General features: G+C 30.6%; 1 long non-coding RNA gene across 1 annotated transcript; it reads left to right on the forward strand.

Annotated features, from left to right (window-relative positions):
- Positions 1 to 986: 986 nt before the first annotated feature.
- On the forward strand, positions 987 to 9,621 carry LOC132717711 (uncharacterized). The gene is made up of 3 exons (XR_009623982.1): positions 987 to 1,489; positions 2,518 to 2,587; positions 9,240 to 9,621. It is a non-coding gene; the product is annotated as an uncharacterized LOC132717711 (long non-coding RNA).
- The last annotated feature ends 2,432 nt before the right edge of the window (positions 9,622 to 12,053 follow it).

The following is a 12,053-nucleotide window of genomic DNA, read 5'->3' on the forward strand; positions in this document are numbered from 1 at the left end:
CTTTGTCTACAGCGAAAATCCAATCAAATCGAAATTATTCCTCAAAGAAACAACTTTATTAATGAGAAAAACGATACTTATTTAATCTATATAGGGGAAAATTTACATGAAATATAAACTTCTTTCTTCTGTATAATAGAAGCAAATAATAGTTTCTTAGATAATGAACATAAATCTAGAAATATACAATGATATTCTGAAAAAGGTTTTGTCAAAAATGAAAAAAAAAGAATTAACTGATGTGTGTATATAAAAACACATAAATAAAGCTGGAATTATATTTCAAATGATACTTAAAATATGTTTGCTCAAAAATTCAAAGTTGATAACTAACACCGAAGACATTATGTCGTATAACGGAGAAAGAACTCACGGATGTTACATACTTTTAATATACAAATACAAACACACAAGTGAACGAGTGGAATACCAAAGTCGAACTCCCACTCTGACATTTGAGAATAGTATATATAATATCAACCTGTCCTAAGGACATTTTATAATGTATATAAATACACACGTTTTAGAGTTACATATATTAATCATCCTGACATAAGGTCAGTCCGTATGCATCCTGCACTATAATACTCATAAATCATGTCATGTTCCATAGTGCACATTAAGAAATAAAAACCCTAATATATGTATATACATGTTGACTTGTCATTCTTTTTGAATATAGCATGTATGACTAATTAGCCTGTGCAACCAGCTATACGACAATTCCTCCTTTACTTATATAAAAAAAAATTAAAAAAAAAGTATTAAACAAGGTATTAAATATCAAATATTTCAAACTCGTTCTAACAAATTAAAAAAAATCTAAAATCAACTTGACATCTGTTTTACCCCTAAGGTAAGGATGTTATACATCAACCTTTGGTCACTTTATTTTAAAAGAAAAATTCATTTTAATAGAGAAATTTGGATAGATACAATGTAGCACAGGTAAGTTTACTTTTGATATTAGTTTTAAAAGTTTTGAATAAGTAAAATAATAATTATTGTTAAATGTTCGATTAATCTTTATGCAAAAAAATACAAAAATAATATGTTAAAGTAACATGAGGTAAATATTATAGCTTTATAAGTTTTTCAATAAATATTAAATTTCCTTTATTTCATCATAAAAAAATAAAAAAAGTTAATTTCTAGAGATCAAGAAAACATAAAAAACAAACAAATAAGTTAACAATTTTCAAAGAACAAATTATTTTAAGAATATTAATTAGAAAAACTTTAAGGTATAAAATTTAACAGAATTATATGTATGATAAGAGTAAAAAAGATATTTATATACGAAAAAGTTTAAAAAAATATTATAAACAATTGATAATTGATAAAATGTCCAGGTGTTTCATTTCCTGTAAAACGTGTATTGTGCATGCGCATTGAACACTTCCTGTGACACGTATATTTTTTGTAACAGGTACTTGCTGACATCAGTATGGCTTGGTCTTCGTGACGTGTCGGGAATTTCAAATCGTTGGTATGTAGCTTTCTAAAGAATAATTTTAAATTGACACTCATAATTGTTCATAAATGTTTGATGTTCTTGAAGATTCTTTTAAATTAATATATATGTATTTGTGTAAACGTAGACTTTATACACAAGTTGATAAAGTTATATTCGAATATTTATTGGCACATCTGTAAACGCTGTTCTTGTTTCGTCGTTGTAAAAAGAATGTCTTGTATTGAACAATACAACAAAGTGATGATAGATCTATAATTCTTCATTTATGTAGCAATGTTTTTGAGTAATAAGATAATTAAATTAATAGTTTACTGTTGCACGATTCTCGCAAATGTTTATGTGATATTTATTTTGGATATCTCTGTCGCGCACAAATAATTATTTTGATAAGAAGTTGTCATCAGTATTTCTCTGGGTTTTTGTTTTTAAGTTTATATAACACATAGAAAAACACATTCTATTGATAAACGGAAGTTTTCGGCTTCTCTGGTTGAAGACAGGAACAAAAGTTTATTTGATTCCACAATTTTGTTGTTGTTGTTGTTGTTGTTGTTGACGGCTGTGTCAGCATAGTTATATATTTTAAACATCGTAGACGCTTATTTCATATAATTTTACATCGAAGAAGGTGTTTATGGTTATATCTGCATGGTTTTACATCGAAGAAGGTGTTTATGGTTATATCTGCATGGTTGTACATCGAAGATGGTGTTTATGGTTATATCTGCATGGTTTTACATCGAAGAAGGTGTTTATGGTTATATCTGCATGGTTTTACATCGAAGAAGGTGTTTATGGTTATATCTGCATGGTTTTACATCGAAGAAGGTGTTTATGGTTTTATGTACATAGTTTGACATCGTAGAGGCTGACTGTAATATTTCTAGTCAGGCGGTGTTTTACTGTACCGGCGAATTCGCTCGCACCTCTCTGTCTTGACTGGACGACAAGTGATCGTTAGACCAATATTTTGCATTTTCGTCCGTTGTCAGATCGGTTAATAGATATTATATACAATAAACATAATTTTGTTTTTTCAGATATTTGAACAACAAGACAACTGTCATAAAATGCATAGGATAAGAATTCCAATGAAAGATGTTCTCTAGTGTAAGTATCTTATTTATGTAATACTTGATATTTAAAATTTTTTACTTTTCTAGACATATTTTGTTACTTTTTTAACTAAGCTATTAACTTTAGTTTTATTTCGACAATAAGACTTATCCCAATTTAAACTTTATTAAATGATTGTGCGTTGACAGTTGAAACATGTATGTATACACGTGTTATTCTAATATGAAATAAAGTAAATAATCAATTTGAAACTCATGATTAAGTGCTGTCATTTACTTTGAAATGCATTTTAATTAACCGATATATTAATAAACATATAGCGAATAACGATCATTTCAAGCAATAATAAAAAAAATCTAAGATATATAGTTCTAATAAAAAGAACTTGAAAATTAATATAAATGAATACAACCACCAAAAATATAAAGATATATGGTTAAATAATGTAATTTTCTGTTTTGTTTTATATTGTTTTCTTTTAACATATATATTTTCTTCTTTCCATAATTACTATTTACAATGCCTGAGGTCAATTTACCGAAAATAAGTATAGCATAAAACACGGAATATAACGTTCTATAACAATTCAGCTAATCCTTGTAAAATCATTTTAAAACTTGATTTCGACCCTTTATCTTTACTTTGTAACTTTGTGTTTACCTTACCAGATACTTTATATCGAGGTTTTACAATACTTTTCTTTTTAGTAGAAACAGAGTTTATAAACATCTCATTATCGGAATCATTATCATCAGCCATTGAATCTGACTGAATAGCATTATATGCTGCTTGTGACTGAGGATTGCTATTTACTTGTATGGAATTTGAGTCTGATAATTCTGAATCAGTCTGCGATTGCATTTCGTCTGAATGTGCATTACTTTGAGCATTTTCATTATTTGAAATTTGTTGTTGTTGTCGAAGATGTTTCTGTAATTCAGCTAATGGAATATCATCTTCACTATCAGAATTTGACCTTTCTTTTCTTACATTCTTAGCAACTTGGGGTAATACTGATTCTGGTATTTCTGAAGCATCATCAGTATCGCTATTTTCAGGTGTAACTACAAATGTGGCATTTCTTTTTGGTCTGCCTGTATTATCTGCTTTTGGTATTGACCAGTCATTAATATTTGCAAGCCTAATTTGTTCTGCATGGACTTTAACTGTTGAATTGTCAAATTGATTTTTTATTATATAAGTTAATGGTGACCTTTTCTCCATAATTCTATAAAATGGCTTCCAATTCACATCTAGTTTGCTTCTCTTACGAAAATTCTTATAAAATACGGGATCGCCTATTTCAAATTTGATATCTTTTGCGATCTTATCTGCATAGCTAGCTTGTTCTCGTTTTGCTTTTTTAAGGTTCTTATAAACAGATAGAAAAGTATTATGTTGTTCTTGTAATGCAATTGTGTGATACTCTTCGCCATGATAGCGCTGCCTTGGTTGTAGCAACAGGTCCACCGGGAGAATTGCATCACGGTTATATAACAAATAAAATGGACTATGCTTCGAAGTCCTAGAGACATTGAATCTAAGTGCGGCTAGTGTCATGTTAAGATGAATATCCCATTGTTTGAGATTTCCCTGGATTCTTTTAGCTAAGATATCATGTATGACATGGTGAGAACGTTCATTTTTCGCGTTTCCGGCAGCATGATAAGTAGTTGTACGCACGTGATCAATTTTTAACTCTTTAAGTGTTTCTTTGAAAGCATGTTGCACTTATTCATTATCACTCATGTACAGACTCAATCAAACCGAGTCTGCAATTCTTATGTTATTTTGTTGTGGTTAATGCTTCCGAGGGATCACTTTGTTTCCAGAATTTTGTACTTCACAACAGCAGGTGTCAAGTGCCGTGTGGCAGCCGTAAAAAGTTGCCCCGTACTTCACTTCAGTGTTGTTATATTTTCTGGTCCTTCGGGATCATTGATGCCAACACTATAAAGTGTTGAGAATTGAGTACCGCTCAAGCCGGTGCTAGGGGGCGTGAGTGATGTTGCACTTATTCATTATCACTCATGTACAGACTCAATCAAACCGAGTCTGCAATTCTTATGTTATTTTGTTGTGATTAATGCTTCCGAGGGATCACTTTGTTTCCAGAATTTTGTACTTCACAACAGCAGGTGTCAAGTGCCGTGTGGCAGCCGTAAAAAGTTGCCCCGTACTTCACTTCAGTGTTGTTATATTTTTCTGGTCCTTCGGGATCATTGATGCCAACACTATAAAGTGTTGAGAATTGAGTACCGCTCAAGCCGGGTGCTAGGGGGCGTGAGTGATGTTGCACTTATTCATTATCACTCATGTACAGACTCAATCAAACCGAGTCTGCAATTCTTATGTTATTTTGTTGTGATTAATGCTTCCGAGGGATCACTTTGTTTCCAGAATTTTGTACTTCACAACAGCAGGTGTCAAGTGCCGTGTGGCAGCCGTAACAAGTTGCCCCGTACTTCACTTCAGTGTTGTTATATTTTCTGGTCCTTCGGGATCATTGATGCCAACACTATAAAGTGTTGAGAATTGAGTACCGCTCAAGCCGGTGCTAGGGGGCGTGAGTGATGTTGCACTTATTCATTATCACTCATGTACAGACTCAATCAAACCGAGTCTGCAATTCTTATGTTATTTTGTTGTGATTAATGCTTCCGAGGGATCACTTTGTTTCCAGAATTCTAATCCATTGTCAGTGACAATTTGTAATGGACATGCGTATCTAGGGTAAATTTCTTCTAATAGTAAATGTATAATTGTATCAGTACTTTTGTCAGCAGTAGGAAAACACTCGGGATAACCACTGTAAAGGTCAATAAAACAAATAATGTAGCGGTTACCACTCATTGTTTTTTCATAGGGCCCAATAACGTCGATACTCATGGTCTGGAATGAATACATTGGTACTCTTGTTTCGCCCATAGGTGCTTTTATTTTTGTAAGATTACGTGACTGACAATCAACACATTTAGAAACATATTCATACAATTCTTTGAACATATTTGGCCAAAAATATTTTTGTTTTATTGTTGTAAATAACCTCTGTGTTCCTGGGTGCCATTATTTAAATGATATTTGATTAATGACAAGGTGTTTTAAGTGTTGCGGAACAAACAATCTAAGATTAGGATTATCATCTACATTAGACAGATAATAAAGAACTTTGTCAATTTCTAAATATTTGCTCTGCACTGATTTAGTTGGCTGTCCGTGACGTAGTAACATTTTCAGTTCAAGAATAGTTTGATCTTTATCTTGCTCTGAGGCCATATTTAATTTTTCGAATTGTTTAATATCTTCTACAATTGGCTCTTGAAATTGGTATTCTTTGTTTGCTATTTCTTTGGTATTAAAGTGCGTAGAATCAAAAGCATTTACTTCATAGCTTTTCATCAGTTTTCACAGCATGTGTATTATCATTATTTGAATTATTACTTGAATTTGAGACTGTTATTTCGAAGGCATTGTCATTTATATCAGGCTCATAAAGTTCAATATCGGACTTGTTAGCATTTTCATCATCAGCTGGAGGTCTAGGAAAAAATCGGCAATTAAATTTAATTTTCCTGGCAAATATTCAATTTTACAGTTATAGGCAGAAATATTTAAAGCCCAAAGCTGAATTCTTTTGTTTGCATAGGTGCTTCTAAAAGATATTTTAAAGGTTTATGGTCTGTAAATGTAGTAAACTCTGCATTATGTAAATAAACATCTAATTTTTGTAACGCATAATGAATACTGAATGCTTCTTTTTCTATGGTACTGTATTTTCTTTGAGATTCACTTAATTTATGAGATAAGAAGTATATAGGTTTTTCAATACCAGATTTGTCACATTTCTGACTTAAACATGCTCCGACCACTAAATCTGAGGAGTCCGTGTATAGAATATAAGGCTTATTTGGGTCTGGAATGCTAAAAGTGGAATACGTGTTAACATTTTCTTTAATTGTTCAAACTTTCTTGACATTCTTTTGTCCATTTAAACAAAACACGTTTTCTTGTAAGATTGATTAGAGGTTCAACAATTTTAGAATATTTAGGGCAAAATCTTCTATAAAAACCAGCAGCACCAAGTAAAGATCTGACATCTTTAACACATTTTGGTACCGGAAGTGACCTAATAGCTTTTACTTTTTCTGGTCTGGTTTTATACCTTCATGATCAATTATAAAACCAAGGTACTTTGTTTGTTGCTGAATAAAACTGCACTTTTTCAGTTTAAGTTTTAATTTATGCTCTTTAAGCTTTGAAAAATACTGTCTGTATATGTGAATAATGTTCATTTAATGACTTCGAAAATATTAGAATGTCGTCAAGATAACTGACAGCAAATGCCTCTAAACCTTGTAAGACATGTGACATGAGTTCTTGGAAAACTCCAGGGGCAGAAACTAGGCCAAAAGGTGTTACGTTGAACTCGAACAAGCCTCGGAATGTCGTAAAAGCCGTTTTTTCCTTGTCTGATTCATGCACGGGTATTTGCAAAACCCTGATCGCATGTCTAGTGTTGTAAAATATTTTTGAAGACCCTAGTAGTGTTAAAATATCGTCAATTAATGGGAGAGGATATGATGTTTGGCTTTGTAATTTTATTCGATTGTCTAAAATCAACACAAAACTGTTTACTGCCGTCACGTTTCCGACAATAACAACAGGAAATGAATAAGGGCTATGACTTCTTCTTATAATATTAGCATCTAACATCTCATCGATTGTGTCACTCATAAATTTTCTATTGTTTAAAGGTGTGCGATATGGGCTTAATTTGATTGGAGGATGATTACCTGTTGGTATTTTCATGGTTACAGTATCTGTCTGTGATAATTCAGAATCTTTATTTGCGAAAATATTTCTATTTTTCCTTAATAAGTCTCTAACAATATGAAAATGCTCTGAAGGTGTATGAATATCATGTTCGAAATCGTTGTTAAGAGGGAAGTTGTTTGAAGAGCCTCTGTGACCGAGTTAATGCTCTCAACTTCTGAAACTTTAGCAACTACTGAATCTCGTTTCAATCTTATAGTTTTATGTGTATTATTGACAATCATAATAGGAAATCTTCTATCAGCCGAAAGTTTCATAACAGAATTTGTTATCATAAGACCTGGTTCAGAAGCAATAATTCCAGTTTCTATACTTTTAATTCATATAATTTATCATTTTCCAAGCCTGGATTTTGTTTTAATTTAGCAGTGCACACATTAACTGTTTGAGGTTTCAGAATAACATCCTGTTTTAATCTAACAATTGATGCAATATGAATATCTTCTTCGAGGGTACATATGTATTATTAACTCTTAAGCAGCCTAAATCAAAATATAATCTAACGCCATTTTGTGTTAACCAATCACGGCCTAAAATAATATTTCTATTCATTTTAGAAACAACATAGAATTTTTGAGTTGTTTCTGTTTTCCCTATTTGAAAATTTAGATTTATATAACCATCTATATGTAAATAATTTCCGTCAACTGAACATAAATTTATTTTCTGTTTTATAAGTTGAGGGGGATTCTTCAATTTTCTATATATTCTGCGATGCAGAAGACAAACTTCAGCACCTGAATCTACTAACGATCTGTATTTATAGTTTTCTATTTTAATCAAACACGAATTAGGGCTTCCAGCTAATGCTATACTAAATTTTGGTATTTATCGTTCCTGTCAATGACCCCTTTGTGACAGGAACTTGCTAGTTTTCCTGAAAATTTATTTTGTTTCTGTCGTAAAAATTTCGTTTACGACATTCACGCATAATATGACCAAAATTATTACATTCCAACACTTAATCTTTGATTTCAAACTATTATTGCTATTATTTTTCCTAAATCGTGAAAAATTTTGTCGGTGAAATACAGAATATATTTCATTTTTCCTAAATCTACAACTACGCACATGGTGACCTGGTCCCTTACAGTACACGCAAAAATTTCTTGTATAATAATGATTTGAATTATTTGCTCTGTAATTATTGTATTTTGTGTGATTTTGAGAATTAGAAAATTTTACTCTGGCAGAAAATCTAGCTCTGAAATTCTGTTCATTCATTGCGCACGTAATTGCTTCTTGTAAAGTTTTTGGCTTTTCTCTCATAAGTTTAAGTTTTAAATAATTATGCGCTAAATTATCCGTAAACAATTCTACTAACTGAAGTTCAATTAAACTATTATCTCCTAGTTTATAATTTTCATAAGCGGTTTCAGCACAATTGATAAATTTTTCCCCAAAAATTTGGACACTTTCTCCCAAATTTTGTTTTAAATTTCTCAAAAGATAAAATTCATGATGTAAATCTTTAATTTCCCCAAATCTAGTACTTATTTCTTCTTTTAATTGTTTCCACGAATTACGATGATTATCACGCAAATATCTACATATAAAATCGCTTACAGTCCCTTTACTTGATTGAAATGCGACTAATTTTATTTTATTATCATCCAAACCTTTTAAAACAGCATATTTTTCTATAGATTTTATCCAGTCATTAAAATATTTAGAATTTCCATCAAAATTTTGTACTATTTCTGATAAACCCTGTGTACCTATGACAGTTGAAATATTGTTCAATTTATCTGACAAATTTTCAAAAATTGTAGCCATTTCTTGATCTGACATCTTCAAAATTAGCAAATTACAGGTATATAAACGATCACTCACCTTTAATTTTCTGTTTCAGGTACTTCGTTGTGTCCCGCTGTCCAAAATCGTCGCTTCGACATCGCTGGTCTTAGGCGCCAAATCAACCGTTGTCGTATAACGGAGAAAGAACTCACGGATGTTACATACTTTTAATATACAAATACAAACACACAAGTGAACGAGTGGAATACCAAAGTCGAACTGCCACTCTGACATTTGAGAATAGTATATATAATATCAACCTGTCCTAAGGACATTTTATAATGTATATAAATACACAAGTTTTAGAGTTACATATATTAATCATCCTGACATAAGGTCAGTCCGTATGCATCCTGCACTATAATACTCATAAATCATGTCATGTTCCATAGTGCACATTAAGAAATAAAAACCCTAATATATGTATATACATGTTGACTTATCATTCTTTTTGAATATAGCATGTATGACTAATTAGCCTGTGCAACCAGCTATACGACAATTATGTATGAATGTTTTTAGTAAGTGTACGAATTCCAAGTGTCGATATGCCGTACTTTTAAATGGTCTAGATCTATTTAGTATTTATCTATAAATTGTTCTAGAACAAACTATTATTGTTCATCATATCTATGTTCATATTAAATCATTTACAACTTTATAAGCATTTTAAAAGGTATTTTATGAGTGTATCAAAATTGTTGCTATTAATAACTGAAATATTCATGACAAATGTGTCCATTGTTGATTTTAAAGCAATGATTCAGTAGTCCAGTATTTCAACCTATAGCTTATTTGTGTACATTTGTCTTTTTCTACATGATAATGATTCTAAAATACATTGATTTTTAAATACATAAAATGACACTTAAGTCGGTGCTAGAGGGGATAAGAAATGTTGTTCAGTCGCTCTTGCAGATTTAGAGATAATACATCTAAAATGAACTTTTTATATAGATTGTCCTAGACTGCTGAGTAATGTATGACTACATTTATATGCAAGTGAATGTGATCTATACAGAACGTTGATTGACATATTTGTGATTCAGTATTGTATTTGCCGACGTAAATGATCAAGTTGAGTATGTGCTAGTGTCATAGAAACAAATTTATCATTGTTGCTCGGACATTTATTGCACATATTGAAGCCGAATTGTCTGGTTAAAATAAAGGTGTTGCATATTGCAACCAGCATTATATTATATGTGTTATTTTTATTGTTAAAAATTGACAATTTGGAATAGCATTTCCAGACATTTTAGGATAATGTCTGTTAGGCTCATGCACATGAAATGTAGCAGTGCACAATTGACATTTTACATCTTAATAAAATTTCAAAATCTTATATAAAATGTATCTCATAAAAATGATTTTTAACAGATAAGCTTGGTCAACTTTTGGAGAAAAAAATAATACGCGGTATCTCTGAAATATTATATAGTAAGTGTACAGTATATAAAATTGTTCTTGTGCTAACATTGTGTACATAATAAACGGCAAATGATCCAATAAATGTTATCAAAACAACAATTCTGTTGAATAAAAAAATGAAATGGCTTCTGTTCGTAAAATTGGACGGGATTATTAAACTAATTTACTGGAGACGTATTATAAAAAATAAATTATAAATTATATTATAAATTTTCTGTTAAAGGTGCTCTGTGTAGCTGTTAGAAAACAACAAAAAAAGGTTGTAAAAATATAGTTCCAAACAATAAAACAACTTATGTGTGGTGCTTTTTCATTTGATACGGCTTTAAAATTTCTGTCAAATTTTGATTTCGTTTTATATCAATATTTAAACACCTTTTCTCTTTCAGTTCTCTTTTTTGTAAGTTGTTGTAAGTACAAATCTTGACAAAGTTGGAATTACCTTATTCTGATTCCCTGAAATATTATTATACCAGTAAAAATTTAGGTTCTCTTTCGTATTGCCGTAGCCTTACAAATTACTGCTTATATGACAATACATTTGGTGTCAATATGTTAAATAAGGAAAAGAATTTCAAACCAAGATTTAGTGGACATGTAGGTATAAAGCTATACCTTGTCTTGTGGTGTTTCAGTCTTAAAAACAGTTCAATTAATTTGTTTCGATAATAATATCGTTAGATTCTACAAAGAGTTGTAAAATAAAATGCTAATCTGTTTTGTATCACACGAGAATATTGTATGTAAACAAATAAAATGTTATGATACAATTCTAGTATAGTTTGAATGTTTAATGATAATTTTATGCATGCTTTATTCCCTAAAAGGGATATATACACATCTTTTTTCTAATTTCATATTTTGGTTGGAAATATTCTTTTTCAAAATTAGTATAACTATTTAAAGCAGATTTATAGCTTTATACACTTTAAATGTGTTGAAATATGTTGTTATTTTATATGATCATTATTTAAAATTTGTATTTGTTGTCTCAATATTTGATTATGTCTGCTGATATTTCCAGTGAGACCCGTTCAAAGACAGCTAAAAACAACCTTTTCACAATTTCAACAGCTTGTTTATTTTTTATGTGATAAGGATTGGTGCATTATTGAACTAAAGATGCATTATCTCACAATTTTACGACCCTTATAAAAAGTTTTAATTCCTCTTGAGTATAATAAAATGACAAATTACTGTGTTATGTACAAGACATTGTTTTTCAAATTTGAAATAAAAGTACAGTATGGGATCACTTATCTGTTTAAGTCTATTTGCGATTTAGAAAAGCGGGGTCATAAAAAACTGAAACTACAGTTACATTTCTCTATTGCCGTACATAAATATATTGAAACTCTTACATTTGCATGCAAACCAGATTATGCAATATGTTTCATTTTTTACCAAAAAAAAAAAAAAACAACAAAAAAAACTTATA

The sequence above is a fragment of the Ruditapes philippinarum genome, unplaced genomic scaffold, assembly GCF_026571515.1.
Source record: "Ruditapes philippinarum isolate M1 unplaced genomic scaffold, ASM2657151v2 ctg2516_1_1_1_1, whole genome shotgun sequence".
NCBI classification, from domain to species: Eukaryota; Metazoa; Mollusca; class Bivalvia; order Venerida; family Veneridae; genus Ruditapes; species Ruditapes philippinarum.